Source organism: Podarcis raffonei, chromosome 2 (assembly GCF_027172205.1).
Source record: "Podarcis raffonei isolate rPodRaf1 chromosome 2, rPodRaf1.pri, whole genome shotgun sequence".
Taxonomy (NCBI): domain Eukaryota; kingdom Metazoa; phylum Chordata; class Lepidosauria; order Squamata; family Lacertidae; genus Podarcis; species Podarcis raffonei.
This window is the reverse complement of record NC_070603.1, coordinates 77,505,361-77,520,392: the sequence shown is the minus strand read 5'-3', so window position 1 is coordinate 77,520,392 and position 15,032 is coordinate 77,505,361. Positions and strand designations below refer to the sequence as shown.

The following is a 15,032-nucleotide window of genomic DNA, read 5'->3' as shown; positions in this document are numbered from 1 at the left end:
TTTCCTGCAATTCCTCATGTCCTTAGTGATTTCTACCCAAAGCACTGCTTTGAACAAGTATCTTCACACAATTGTTTGGTTGGGGTTTTTTGTTTTTTTGTTTTGCTTTGTTTTGCAAATCATAGTGTGCAAGTCTTACTTGCAATACACATTTTACTGCTCACATTTTTCTGCTAACACTACTACTTAACAGCATAAGGAAGAATAACCAATGTAAAAGCTCTTCCACTTTGTACTGGTGAGCATTGCCATTCAAATGGTGTGCATGTGTCATGTCATGTGATCATTGATGCAGGGCAGAGCTTACCTGGGCACCCCTGTTTTATTGTAATACTGCCTTATATCCCCCTGGAACATAACAAATTTCAAAACAAAATCCTGCAGCAACAAAGCCAGAAAATTTCTGAAATCGAAATGAAAATACTGAACCAACTACTGTACAATTTTTTAAAAAAACATTAAATGTGAACATATTTTAAAAGTTCCATCGCAAGAGTCGAGGGAGAACAGCAAAGGAACAGTCCTTCTCTGGAAATGCTTTATGATCATTTCAGCTTGGGAGCAATAAATGTTAACAGTGAACATTCAAGGGAAATATATGAGGTGAACATTACAGGTTCAGGCAAAAATCAACAGGATACTATTTCTTCTACGGGAAATAAGAAACGCTGACAAATCCACTAACTTGGTGCCCTCAAAATCATTTTCTGCTATCTGCATCATTGGATTCATTTTTTTAAATACCTTTTGAGAACTCCATCAATGGAGAAAAACCAGAAATGGCAAAGCTGTGACCCTCCAGTTGCAATTGCACTCCAACTCGCATCAGCACCAGCCAGAAAGGCAAAGGATCGTGGATGATGAGAGCTGCAGTCAAACAGCAACAAGAAAGCCACAGGTTCCCCATCCTTCTTTTTTACCCTCACATACAACCCTAATGATTAGAATGTTGCTCCATCAAGTTAGGGATGCTATATAAATGTCAAAGCAGGATTCTTTACTTATGCCTAGTTGGATAGGAAGTCGCATGCATAAACAGATCCTGCAGTGCAGATCACATAAGGCTATATCCAACAAAATATTCTGCTCATGCAAGGGCATACGCTTGGGCAATGGAACTTCCTTATTCTCTGAAGCCCCAAAAATCTGCTCCAGAGGGCTGGGGAAAACCCCAAAACAGAGAGTGTGTGGCAGGGATAAGACAGGGGATCCCACTGTGTAGGAATGAAAATCACGACAGACGAGTAGCAGGTGCCATGTGAGAGGCGTCTACCGGGGCAAGCCCCGGGAACTCTCTTTTATTGAATATTACAAACATTGCCACAGGTGTGCTTGTGGCTGATTGGTTGATACAAACACAAAGCAACTTGTTGCTGATTGGTTAACATAAGTACAAGGCGGGAATTGCATATAGACATTAATCACCTATAGATTAAAGGCTGGGAAACGGAGGCTGGAACTAGACAGGCATGAAACCTCCTAATTAAATTATAACTAAAGATTGATATAGCATTACTAATGATTGATCATAACATGAAAGAATATAATAATCGAGTTCCATAGATGTGGTCAGCTATGCATTGAGAACAGGTCATCATGAACTTAAGATGAACTGAGCAATGAGGGAATGTCTTGGTATTTGGAACAGGTTGGTACAGTGTGTGCAGAAACAGAGAAAAGATTATAAGCAAGACTTCCGAGAATGCCAGAGAAAAGAAGCAATACTTCCCATAGCAAGACTTCCCATAATGCCACAGGTATGCGCAGAAAGAGAACTTCCCTTTATCTCCCCCTTTCTTTTCTTGTTTGCGAGGTGTCCTGGGTAAATAAGGCAAAAATACTTCAGGATTAGTGGTGTGCCAGCGAATGCCCAAAATAAGTTCGCCAGGGTCGATGGGACAAAAATATTTCGGGATACGTGGTCTGCCAGCGCATGCCCAAAATAAGTCTGCCCATATCTCCCCTAAAGTTTACTGTTGGTGTTGCCATTTCGCAAAGTAGGCAGCAAGTAGTTTATTGGGTGGCTGAGGGGGAGAGAGAAGCCGAGAGAAAAGACTTATGAGGCCATGAATGCATTGGAGGAAGCAACACAACAAAATTAATATACATATAATGACAATGGCATATTGAAAAAGACTACGAAGCCAAGTAAGGTTTGGCAACCAAGCGGTAAGCCACTGGGTGAAAGAATCCCAGAGGCCAGAAAATCCAACGTCTTGTTTAATGTGGTGTGTAAGATTTTGCAAATGAGAAATTTGGCTTTGAATGGCTTTAGAATTATCTGTGATATTAAAACAACACATGTCGGCCACTTGTTCACAGCCATAATGATGAAGCATCAATAGATAATCGATAGCAGCGCGGTTCTGCAGAAGACCATGCTGGAGTTCACTCTGCTCTTTATTCAGAAGATGAAGCGCTTGAGAAGTAAAATTCAGGGCTTTTGCTGCAGAACAAGCTAAAGAATTAATATTTCTACTATTGCGTACAGCCAATCCAGGAACTCCTAGGAGAGAAACAGCTAAAGAGATGTATTCAGACCTACTGGGAAGAGAAATTGAGTCATCACAATCGTTAGTCAATTCAACAGAGCGGCGATATCTAGAGTGGGACAAATGATGTTTTTTGGGTAATATGATAGACAAGCGGCTTAAACAGCAAGGTGTGCCATGGCTAATGTTTGCAGGAATGTAATTAAACGTAAATCCTGGACACGACCAGAACCAGCCTTCAGGCAGCTCTGTGTATTTATATACATAGGAAATATTTACATAATCAGAGCAATTAAAATTATCCTTGCCCATTTTCACACAGTTGGTTTTTGTGCAATTCACCATACGGGCACAAGTAACATTAAAGGAAGCCACGTACGGGGTTTGATAAATCAATGGCCAAAGGTGGGCGTCGGCGCACTTGGTTACCCCAGTTGTGGTAGCCGGTATAACCAAAGGTGCGGAGAGAATCATTTTGGGGTAGGGATGAATAAAACCAGGTATCATTTTGCAAATCAAGAGGGTCATGACAAACAGGGATAAGGCAAGAGCCAAGGATTTCACCGATTGATACCTGCTGGGTGAGGCAGAAGGAAGAAACATTAAGGGTCTTTGCAAAAGATTCCCACACATTTATTGGTGAGGAACCACCGCTATTAGGAGCGGAAGCAGAAAGAGGCAAAAACCAAACACTGAGAATGAGCACTATCATGGAATTAATATTAAGGCAGGAAATAACGCACAGGAGTAAATTCTCAGGGGTTGCTTCTAGCTGTTTTTCCTTTCGAAGCTGTTCAGCTTGAAACGAGAGTGATTTTATTTGGCAAGGATACTAAAGACGGAAAGGCTGGACGGCTTGATTCACATAATATTGGCACATGGTAGAGGAATTCAGCATTCCTTGTGGTTCCAGTTGAGGGGGAATGCAAGCTTACTCATTAAATTGAATGGTAGCTTCTAATTGTTGCAATAAGTCTCTGCCCCACAGATTGAGGTGGATTTTCAGCACACAGGGCTGGATGTATGCAATGGTTTCAGAGCTATCAGGCAGAGAAACAGGCAGCCACTGTACGCTTTTGGAAGAAGTTTGGTGACCACCCACACCCCAAACTGCAGGAGCAGACTCAAGGGGCCACGTGGGGTCCCAGCAACTACTGGAAATTACAGAAATGTCTGCGCCCATGTCAATCAAGCCTTCCAGAACTTTGCCATTGATTTTATACTTACGAAGAAGTTTCTGATGACCAATCCGCTGGATTACAGCTAACAGCTGTGGGGGAAAAGAAGAGAGCTCGTGCAAATTACTATCCATAATAAAAGCAGTAGGATGAGAAGGGAGCACCACCAAATGCGCCCAAGACTCACCCTTTTTTAACTGCATGGGCATAAGGCTCCAAAATTGAACCATGATTGTGCCCACATAGTCAGGATCTAGGACTCCTGGAATAACCTGGATTCCTTCTTTTGCCGCAGAAAATTTGGGTAAAATTAAACCTGCGACTTTAGAAGGTAGTGGGCCTGCCAATTGGGTGGGCATAAGCACAATTTCACCAGGTAAAACAGTGTCTTTGGTCTCTTGATTGATCAAATCAATGGCAAATTCAGAAGGTGTATTTTTAGAAAGTTTTTCAGCAGCGGAAACTAAAGGCTGAAAACTCTCTAATTGTCCTGCCCCGAGAGTGGGGCCGCAATGGAGTTTCCCGGACTCCTGCATTGATTAGCCCAATGATAGCCTTTACCGCATTTTGGGCATTTTTTGGAAGGTCTAGCCTTGTTGGCAGCACCATCCTTGTTTGCCCCCCCGCCAGGGGCTCTGCATTGCTTAGCAAAATGGCCTGGGCGCTTACAATTAAAGCAATTACCTGTAGGCTTATTGGAAGCCTGGATCGCGCCAGCAAGCAAGGACATCGCATGACTCTGGCTTCCAACATCTGCACAGGCTTGAATCATGTCGGCCAGGTCATATTTAACGCAATGTATGACTGACTGCAAAGCCTTTTTGCAATCGGTGTTAGCATTCTCAAAAGCCAATTTTTTCATCAACTCATTTTGAGCTGTGGTGTTATCAATCTGCCTAATAACTGATTCTTTCAATCTATCTATAAATTGATGGTAAGGCTCCGAATGCTGTTGCTTAATATTGACAAAGGAGCTCAGCGGTTGCCCTGAGACAGGGACTTTCCGAAAGGCGCGTTGTACACAGGTCGCGGTGCGACTGAAATGTACAGGTGTCAGCGTCGCCTGGGCTGCTATATTATCAAACGAACCAGCACCATAAAGTTCATTGGCGGTATGCTGTGGATCAGACAGGGCTGATGCGCTATGTTTAAATTCACTTTCAAAAACTACATACTGAGCTGGGGACAAAAGCATGCGCATCAGATCTTTCCAGTCTTGAGGTAGCATTGTATAACCATTTGCTATTCCCTCCAGCATTCCTATTACATAGGAGGATTTTAAACCGGAATCAGCAATGGCTCTTCTTAATTCTCTCATTACAGAATAAGGAAGCGTTTCGTACAACACCTGTTGTTGCACAGTGCCTGGGTTTGTGTAGGTGATAGGGAAAGCTGATGGCATTAGAATCATAGAATCATAGAGTTGGAAGAGACCGCAAGGGCCATCGAGTCCAACCCCCTGCCAAGCAGGAAACACCATCAGAGCACTCCTGACATATGGTTGTCAAGCCTCTGCTTAAAGACCTCCAAAGAAGGAGACTCCACCACACTCCTTGGCAGCAAATTCCACTGTCGAACAGCTCTTACTGTCAGGAAGTTCTTCCTAATGTTTAGGTGGAATCTTCTTTCTTGTAGTTTGGATCCATTGCTCCATGTCCGCTTCTCTGGAGCAGCAGAAAACAACCTTTCTCCCTCCTCTATGTGACATCCTTTTATATATTTGAACATGGCTATCATATCACCCCTTAACCTCCTCTTCTCCAGGCTAAACATGCCCAGCTCCCTTAGCCGCTCCTCATAAGCGTCCCTTAGCATTTCACCAGCCCACTCAGACTCCTCCTCTAAGGAAAGGAGTCCTTTCTGCCTAGCCTGAGAAAGCGCAGCGCGTACAGCTCCTGTGAAACATGCAGGAGCTGAAGCAGGCGAAGGAGGGGTGGAAGGAGGGAGGGAGGAAAGAGGGGGGAAGGTGTGGGCTGAGGCGAAGGGAGGGGTTGGCAGGGCGGCGAGGGAGGCAGAAGCTTTGGGTAAGGTGGGGGATTGTCTGCAACGGCTAAAAGAGCAGGGGCCGAAGGAGACGCCTGGGGTCCTAATTGGGGCCCTAATTTAGCAACGGCATCTGCACATTTCTGCCAAGTGAGCAGACAATGAATCGGAGCCCTCGGTTCTGCAAAAAGGGTTTTTCCGATCTTTTGCCAAGTTTCTACTTCCAAGGAACCAGCCTCTGGATAAGAAGGGCACTGGCAAGCCATCTCACATAACAAATTTTCAACCTCTTTTAAAGAAATATGCACGCCTGCCACACGCTGTCTAACTAGATGAAGCAATTCTTTAGCATGCTCTTTTTGTAATTTAGTCAATTCCCCTCCCATACTCACGAAATAGCGCGCTGAGACTTTTCCATTCGAGTGAAGTATGAGGGCTGGCTGCGCAAGGGATCTGGCAAATCACGTCGGGGTCACCAGATGTAGGAATGAAAATCACGACAGACGAGTAGCAGGTGCCATGTGAGAGGCGTCTACCGGGGCAAGCCCCGGGAACTCTCTTTTATTGAATATTACAAACATTGCCACAGGTGTGCTTGTGGCTGATTGGTTGATACAAACACAAAGCAACTTGTTGCTGATTGGTTAACATAAGTACAAGGCGGGAATTGCATATAGACATTAATCACCTATAGATTAAAGGCTGGGAAACGGAGGCTGGAACTAGACAGGCATGAAACCTCCTAATTAAATTATAACTAAAGATTGACATAGCATGACTAAAACAATTACTAATGATTGATCATAACATGAAAGAATATAATAATCGAGTTCCGTAGGTGTGGTCAGCTATGCATTGAGAACAGGTCATCATGAACTTAAGATGAACTGAGCAATGAGGGAATGTCTTGGTATTTGGAACAGGTTGGTACAGTGTGTGCAGAAACAGAGAAAAGATTATAAGCGAGACTTCCCAGAATGCCAGAGAAAAGAAGCAATACTTCCCATAGCAAGACTTCCCATAATGCCACAGTTATGCGCAGAAAGAGAACTTCCCTTTACCACTGTGCATGTGAAAGTTCTTGTACAAACAGAACAATCCATTCAATCTCTAATTCAACAGGTTGGATTGCACAATTTTAAGAGTTTATTCTGCATTCAACTGCTCTAACTAAGCAGCATCCTTTATCACGGTATGAGAGCCCTAATAAAAGAGCTAGCCACAATGCCATCAGAACTTGTATGCCAACCATTTCCCAGTGCTGCATAATTTATATTTAATAACAGTGGCAAAGCCAAAAAACCAACAACATAATCTTATTAATGCTCATTTTAGGGACAGTGCTATGTAGGGTTGAACATAGTTGATTAATGGGGAATTCACATGAAAGAAGCCATGGTTTGGAATTGCAAAGTAGTCTAGAGTTCCTGCATGCTGCCACTATTATTCCAATGAAACAGTAGTGAAAATGAACTGCGGGAGCATAACCATCTAGAAGGGGTGAAGCTTGGGAGTTTTTAATTTACATTTACCTTTATTATGACTGCCAACAATAGCAGTAAAGGGGAGGAATACTATTTTTTGCAGCTGATGGTATATATACAATGTAATTACATTACATTGTTGGAATGTATAGCAATTGTCCTATGTCATCTTCATCAAAGGATGGAAGAGAGTTCAGAGGTGTTCCTAGGTATGGACTTCTGTCAGAAAAACCAGGCACCACCTCCAAGGCTGTCTCCAACACCACCTCAGAACCAATTAGCAGAGACCTCACAGGCAGGGTGCCTGGACCCCACCCACCCATAACTTACATGTCCATCTCATCAGATTTAATCAACTGGACAGGGAACTCGGGTTGCAAAACCTCAGACTACACTGCTATACTTTTAAGACTAAGATTCCTCAGAGAGGAGGCAGAGACTAAGATGAGGGAGAACTGCAGATAACAGGGACGTAGGAGTTCAGTCTGGCTCTGTAACTTGTGAGCTGCCCTAGGTTCTGTTGTTTTCCTTCCCATTTATATCTCACAACCTTTCATAGAAGGCCTCCCAAATTATGGGCTGGGCTGTATTTTTATCACTTGATGAACTGCAGTTGCCTGCCCATTTATATGCCAGGTGACCTCTCAAGGGTTCTGACCTGCTAAGACTGGTCACCCCAGTCTCTTGAAATGGGGCAGGCTAAAACAGAAACAACGCAGGTGGCGCTGTGGGTTAAACCACTGAGCCTAGGACTTGCCGATCAGAAGGTCAGCGGTTCGAATCCCTGCAGCAGGGTGAGCTCCCGTTGCTCGGTCCCTGCTCCTGCCAACCTAGCAGTTTGAAAGCACGTCAAAGTGCAAGTAGATAAATAGGTACTGCTCTGGCAGGAAGGTAAACGGTGTTTCCATGCACTGCTCTGGTTCACCAGAAGCGGCTTAGTCATGCTGGCCACATGACCAGGAAGCTGTACGTCGGCTCCCTCGGCCTATAAAGCAAGATGAGCGCCGCAACCCCAGAGTCGGTCACGACTGGACCTAATGGTCAGGGGTCCCTTTACCTTTACCTTTAAAACAGAAACGAATCAATAAAATAATTGCAGCACTGTGGAGATGAGCACCCCAAACTCACTGAAGTATTGCTTCATGTGGCACACCACACAACATAGATACAAAGGCAAGGCTTGTTCTGCTTCTTATAATTTGAAATCCCAATATAAGGTTGTGGCAATGAAGCTTCCTGTATAAAAGCTAATATGACTTTAGAATGCTATGTAAATGATCCATCTGCAGGCTTGGCCCCCTATCCATTCATTTTCTGTCCAAATATGTGCCATGCTGTTGCACTGTGCAGCTCTGGTACACTTTTTTAATGGTAGCTAATGTAGCTGACAGTAGTAGCAGAATTAAGTGACACTGTGCCAGTCAACTGAAATATATATGCAACTGCACATATGATGCTTCACCAATGCAATGTCAATATGATGTCTGAACATTTCTCAGCACTACAGAATAGAGTATTGTCACTTATTGTTCATAACACCTTTAATGTGCAAAATGCTTTGCCATTTTTATTTTTCATCGAACTCTGTTGGGATTATGAGTTGGTGCTATAATTAAAAGGCATATGAATCATGCTGAGAATGAGATTCATTGCAAAATAATATCTTATTTGCAGTGAGTGAATTATGAATGTAAAATAGTCTTTGCCTTCAAATAACATATTAACATTCTGAATATCAGCTCCAGAAGAAACAACCATTTTATATCAATGCATAATAATATCAATCATAATTTCAAAGCTATGTGAATTAAATGGAAGTAAGCCTTTAAAGTTTTAACGAACAATGTTTTAATGGCCATTAATGCACAATATACAAAAAAAGTCTTTTTATCATTAATCGTTAGCAAAGATTCGATTCCAGTAAACACTTACAAAGCTACAGTCAGTTAAGCAGTCTCATTTGAAGGTATCCATGTTCAATATGGAGCCAACCTAAGTTCTAGTTCTTGCCAATACCAAGGGTTGTATTTAACATATCACTAACTCCGGGTCCCATTACCACAAGGAATACTGCTAGCACAGCGAGACTTTCCTCCCTCTCATCCCCTCCCACATGTTCCCTAAATCTGTTCTTGGGATTCCCCCAAACCTCCACAGCAGATTTTGGGAGAGTACAGGGGGAAGGAGATGCAGGAGGGGAACCTTATTACACAAGTGGTGATCCTTGTGCTTAACAGGAAAACAGCACAACTCTTGCATAAATTCAGAGAGGAAACTATTTAAAAACGAACAAATTTCAAAGTTCTCCTCTGATTAATTGCAGTGGCGAATATTCTCCAGTTTTCAATTATTCCACACCATCATTTCCCACCTAAAGATTTCTGCAATCTAGTCCAATCTTTTTAGGTAGCAGTCACCAGCAATCACATTTGAAAGAAATCTAACATGTAGCAGTAAGTTTTGGCAGTGTTTGACAGCTGGCCTACAGTCACAGTTAACATTTGTCTGTATCTAATGTCTAGTTGCCCAGATTTTACACTATCTGACATATGACATGCAGCAGCAATCAATATGTGAGAGTATAAAATAGATGACTTGCAAAATAATTTAGTAAATTTTCTATATGACATTTACTCATTGAACTAAGCAAAACAGGCAGATTTTGAACATTGGTGTCTTTTTTTTATTCTGAAATTCAGGAATTGAATGTTGATGTCAACTTACAAAATCTAATTTTCAAATTTTGAAAATTCACCATAATTTGAAATGGACAGATATTTGGTGATAGTATAGATGGACTGGCTAACCATGTAATAGGATTTTCTACCATGTAAATGTTTGGTTATTGGTACTAAGATAAAGGTTAGGCATTATTGTTGTTTTTCTGCAATGCATTCTAAATTTTGGTAAAGTTTGTATGGTCTGTATTAGTGATCCATGAATAACAACACTGAAGATATTCCTCCAGGCTACAGAATTTCATGACTGGAAAGAAGAACATTTTAAGCAATCTTCCCTGCTTTTTCCCATTCTTTTCAAATTTCACAATATCATGTTTTGTGTATCTTTACACACACACAATGTTTGTGAGATATTCTGGTTTTGTTACCTTTTATTTCTGTGTTAGCATATTTGGATACTAAATAACTAAATAACTGTGCACATGTAACAACTTCTGAGAGCACACCAGAACTTCCCCTTTCTCTCTTAGTCCACTCCTCTTCACAAACACACCCAAATGCAATTATTTCATTGGATACAACCCTATATTGTGATCTATGAAGTTCCATTAGTTATTCTGTTTTATAATAAGGGCACATAAATCAGTTATTAATCTTGATTTTAATATATAATGGAATTTGCAGGGGAGGGGTTCTCTTCTTCCTCTTGTTGGAGTAGTGAGCACATGTGCATAGAAGAGGCACGACTGATTAAAAAGAAATAGCAACATCCAGTTGTGCATAAGAAAACTGTTTATAAATATTACATAAAGGAATTAGAATATGATACATACAACATTATCAGTAGACTTTTAAGACCATACTTCCATTAATAGCAAAACTTAAAGTAGTGACAAAATGTATGTAATACCTTTACATCATAGCAAGAGATGAACACAACTAGTCAGAAGCAACAGAAACCACAAAATAGTTCAAAATTATTAATTGTTGCCCGTATGGCTATAAATACAGTTAGGAAATGTACACACTTCTCCATATATCTGAAGTTATAAGTTGATTGTCTATGTTCAGCCCTTCTTTCAGCTCAGTGAAAGAGGGACGAACTATCTCTAGACATCATTTGCTCCCTAGGCAGGATGGAGCAGGGAAGGGAGGGGACATAGCTCAGTAGTATAGAATCTACTTTGCAAGTAGGTCACAGATTCAATTCCTGGCATCTCCAGGCAGGACTAGGAAAGACACTCCAGCTGAAATCCATGAGCTAGTTGAGATTCCTGCATTGCAGTGGGTTGGATGAGATGACCATCAGGGTCATCCCTTTCAACCCTACAATTCTATGATCCTAGGTAACTGTAGACAATACTGAGCTTGATGGACCATTGGTCTGACATAGTATAAGGCAGCTTCCTATGTTCCTGTCACCATCTTAAGCAGCCATCCTTCCTTCAAAAGGACTAGTCATTGTGTAGCTAGAAGGGAAAGGGAACTGGTAGTGCTTCTACACATAGATACCACATTCTTCCAATGGAGCCTAGAGAAGTTAGGCCAGGTTTTGTATAAAAGTACACATTTCCACAGATTATTCTTGAATGAATACTATCCTTGAAAAATGAAGCTCAGGTAGTGTTAGTTCCAGCAATATATTTTACTAGAATTCAAAAATAATGGATAGCATATATGTAGTCCTTTATATGTAGGCCTAGATAGCATCTTGAGAAGAAGAGACGTCACCTTGACAACAAAGGTCCGTATAGTTAAAGCCATGGTTTTCCCAGTAGTGATGTATGGAAGTGAGAGCTGGACCATAAAGAAGGCTGATCGCCGAAGAATTGATGCTTTTGAATTATGGTGCTGGAGAAGACTCTTGAGAGTCCCATGGACTGCAAGAAGATCAAACGCATCCATTCTTAAGGAAATCAGCCCTGAGTGCTCACTGGAAGGACAGATCGTGAAGCTGAGGCTCCAGTACTTTGGCCACCTCATGAGAAGAGAAGACTCCCTGGAGAAGACACTGATGCTGGGAAAGATGGAGGGCACAAGGAGAAGGGGGCGACAGAGGACGAGATGGTTGGATAGTGTTTTCGAGGTTACCAGCATGAGTTTGACCAAACTGCGGGAGGTAGTGGAGGACAGAGGTGCCTGGCGTGCTCTGGTCTATGGGGTCACGAAGAGTCGGACACGACTAAACGACTAAACAACAACAACAACAGTCCTTTATAAACTGCATGTAAAGAGTAATTCATACAGGGCTTTAAAATAAAACTTTTAAGTATTGATATCTATACAGTATATTTATATATTGAAAACCAAATACTGCATTAAGGAGAGGAATTCCTAAATGCAATCCACTCATTTCTCAAAATGAGAATATACATTATATGCATATAATGGATGGGGAAACAACAGTTCCAGTTCTGCAACTACTAATTAAAAAGTACGCTTTTATTACAATTTTTCTATACAAGGCAAGTATTATCACAGTTCTTTCCAAAGTGCAATACCCATTAAAAGACATTCCTTTATTGGCAGAGCAGTATTTTGAACATGGAGTCACAGAGAATAAGATGTGCCACTGGAAAAGGTGAGAAAATGTGTGGATTTCCAATTTGGTTACTGATTTGTCAATGCAAGACAATACTGTTCCATACAAATTGCTTACAAAACCATTCCCACATCCTCCAAGTAATTCAAATTAATTTTATCCTCACAACAGCCCTTTGAGGTAGATGAGAGAAAGAGAGAGGTCACTTGAAGAGTTTTCTGGCTGGATAGAGAGATTTGAAATGAGCTCACCCTGGTCCACTGTACCACACCGAAAGGCAGCGCCAGGTTTACTTACTGCAGAAGTGAACTAAGCTGTAATGCAATACACTGTTTTGATGCCTCATAGGCCACTTTTACATTCTTCGTTTATTGCACTGAGAAACAGGGAACAGAACATTATGTTTCCATGACAAAGTTTTACTTTGTTCTTGACCTTGCGAGCAAGAGATAGTCCCAGCCTGCAATAACTGTGCGCTTGCTTCTCTTACTCCCATCGAAGAATGGCAGCCTGTAAAACTCTTAACGATTCTTTAAAAATATTTCTAAATTGTTTTGCTCTAATGCCGCTTGATCAGCTACTAAGGTTAAGCTCCTGAAATGCCTTTATTTGCCAGGCTCACAAATTGCCTTAAAGTAACAACAATCCATTCAAAAACCGGGCTGGGGAGATGTTGCCATCTGGAAATTCCCTTCCCTAGAAGAACCCTGCCATTATCAACCCAGTTGGTGCTTATAAAATTAAGGGCAGCCTTGAATTAGCTACAGCTCTCCTGGTGTATCCATCCAAAGGCATTTTCTCAAGGGGAATTGCATCCTTGCCCTTCCAGAGTTTCCACAGCGGAATATTGTTCCAGTCGCCCAATGACATGAAAGGTCCCTTACCATTTCTCCTTGTGCAACATGTTCTGAGGCGCTTGGCTTTTTCCTTTACACACACACACACACACACACACACACACACACACACACACACACACACACATTTGTTGCATAAATTTAACCACATCTCCCCACGTCCATCCCTAGACTTCCCTAGAGGTTTCCACCCTTCCGTCCTATTCCTGCTTATTCAGAAGCAAGCCCCACTGGTTTCTGAGGACCCCCAGCCCCAGGTCAGCATCCTGAGGAGAGCAGCCTGGGTCTCCCAGAGAGCAGCTTCCCAGCAGAGCTCGGGACGTGCTGGCTGCAGGCTGGTCCAGAGCGCCCTTTCCAGGCATCTTCGCCTCCCCGGACCAAGTCGAGAGTCCTTCCCCTGTGCCCTTCACTTGGCCGGGCCACCCCGCCAGAGTCGCACTGCGAATCCCGGCCCCGCCGCCTGAAAAGCCCACCTAGCAGCTCAAGGTCACCTTACGACAAAGCCCGGCAGGAGCACCTTTCGGGGGTTAGGGGTGGCGGAAAAAACCTGCGGCAAAAAGAAGGCGCCATCCAGAAGCACCTGCAACAGGAAGCTAGGAGACTGGAGAAAGAGGTCCCGTTGGAGAACAACACACAAACATAATGAAAGCACACACACCATTAAAAGAAAGAAAGAAAAGAGTGCTTCACAGCGTGACGAACAGACAGAGGCAGCGCGGGAAGTTCCCTTCGTCTTACCTGAGGTGGCGACTGAGGAGAGAAAGCGCGCCTCAGAAGTCAAGCCGCCGCCGCTGCTGGCGCTGACTAGCTGAGGCGGGAGGGCGCGCGGATGCTTGCTTGCTGCTGCTGCAGCAGCTGTTGCTAAGTCACCTCAGAGAGGATAAAAGGGAGCCGCTCTTTTCCTCACAGGCAGCGGCAGCGCGCGGGGATTCCACCAACCGCGCGCGCGGCGCTTTTGCTGCTGCTGCTCCAAGCTCTCCCCCTGCTGCCGCGCTCGTCTTCCTGCGCTCTGGCATTCCCTCCGCCAGTCTTGGGCTGTGTGGAAAAGCCGGGACAGAGGGAGGGAGGGCAGGCGGGGGAGGGGGAAAGGGAACCCTGCCGCGAAACGAGCGGGCTCGCGCTCTCCTCGGGGGAAACGCCGAGGCAGCCTCCTCCTCCTGTTGAGGCGGAAAGAGGCGCAGGTGGTTGGGGAAACAGAAGCAGCAAGCAAGCGGAGTTTAGCACCCCGCACCCAATCCTAAGGCTTCGAGGTAGCAACGAAGGTTCCTCTGAGCATGTACAGAGAGAGCGCTATCCCCTCATGTAACGTCGGAAGCACCTGTGACTGGGAGAAGTAGTCACAGGGTGGTGCTTTTAGGCAGCTCTCGGGGTACATATTAGGCCCTAGCATCCCTTTGCTCTAAACGTGGCGTTTGAAGCAAGACCTAGCAATATTGCATGTCCAGGAGAAATGTCACTACTATTTGGACGCAGTAAGGCAGGTCATACATTGCTGTAACATTATTCCTAAGATTTATTTAGGAGCAGGCATTTATCTTGATACAGAACCACAAGCATCTATCCATGTAACTCAAGTCAGATAAAAGGGAAAAGCAAGATGAAGCCTCATGATACTCCCGCATGTTGCATGTCACTGGGGGATGCAGTGACCCCAAGTGCCATAACATCAGCCCAAATTAGCTACTTTCTCTATTAACTAGCAATGTGAGAACCAGTCAACTGAGAGTCGGTATGTTGTCGTGGTTACAGGGTCAGCCCAGGACTGGGAAAACTCCAATTAAGATCTGCTATGACGTTCACTGGGTGACCTTGGTC

The 15,032-nt window shown here is 43.4% G+C and overlaps 1 protein-coding gene across 11 annotated transcripts in view; it reads right to left on the bottom strand.

Moving 5' to 3' along the window:
* The window catches only part of ATP2B2 (ATPase plasma membrane Ca2+ transporting 2), a 387,126-nt gene extending 372,932 nt beyond the window's left edge, over positions 1-14,194 (bottom strand). For 6 of the 11 annotated variants that reach the window (XR_008329003.1, XR_008329002.1, XR_008329001.1 and 3 more), the window contains exon 1: positions 13,956-14,194. The gene's annotated coding sequence lies outside the window, so the exon portion shown is untranslated. The remainder of the gene's footprint in view (positions 1-13,955) is intronic. The other 5 variants (XM_053377646.1, XM_053377647.1, XM_053377648.1 and 2 more) reach the window with 3 other exon arrangements.
* Positions 14,195-15,032: the final 838 nt, after the last annotated feature.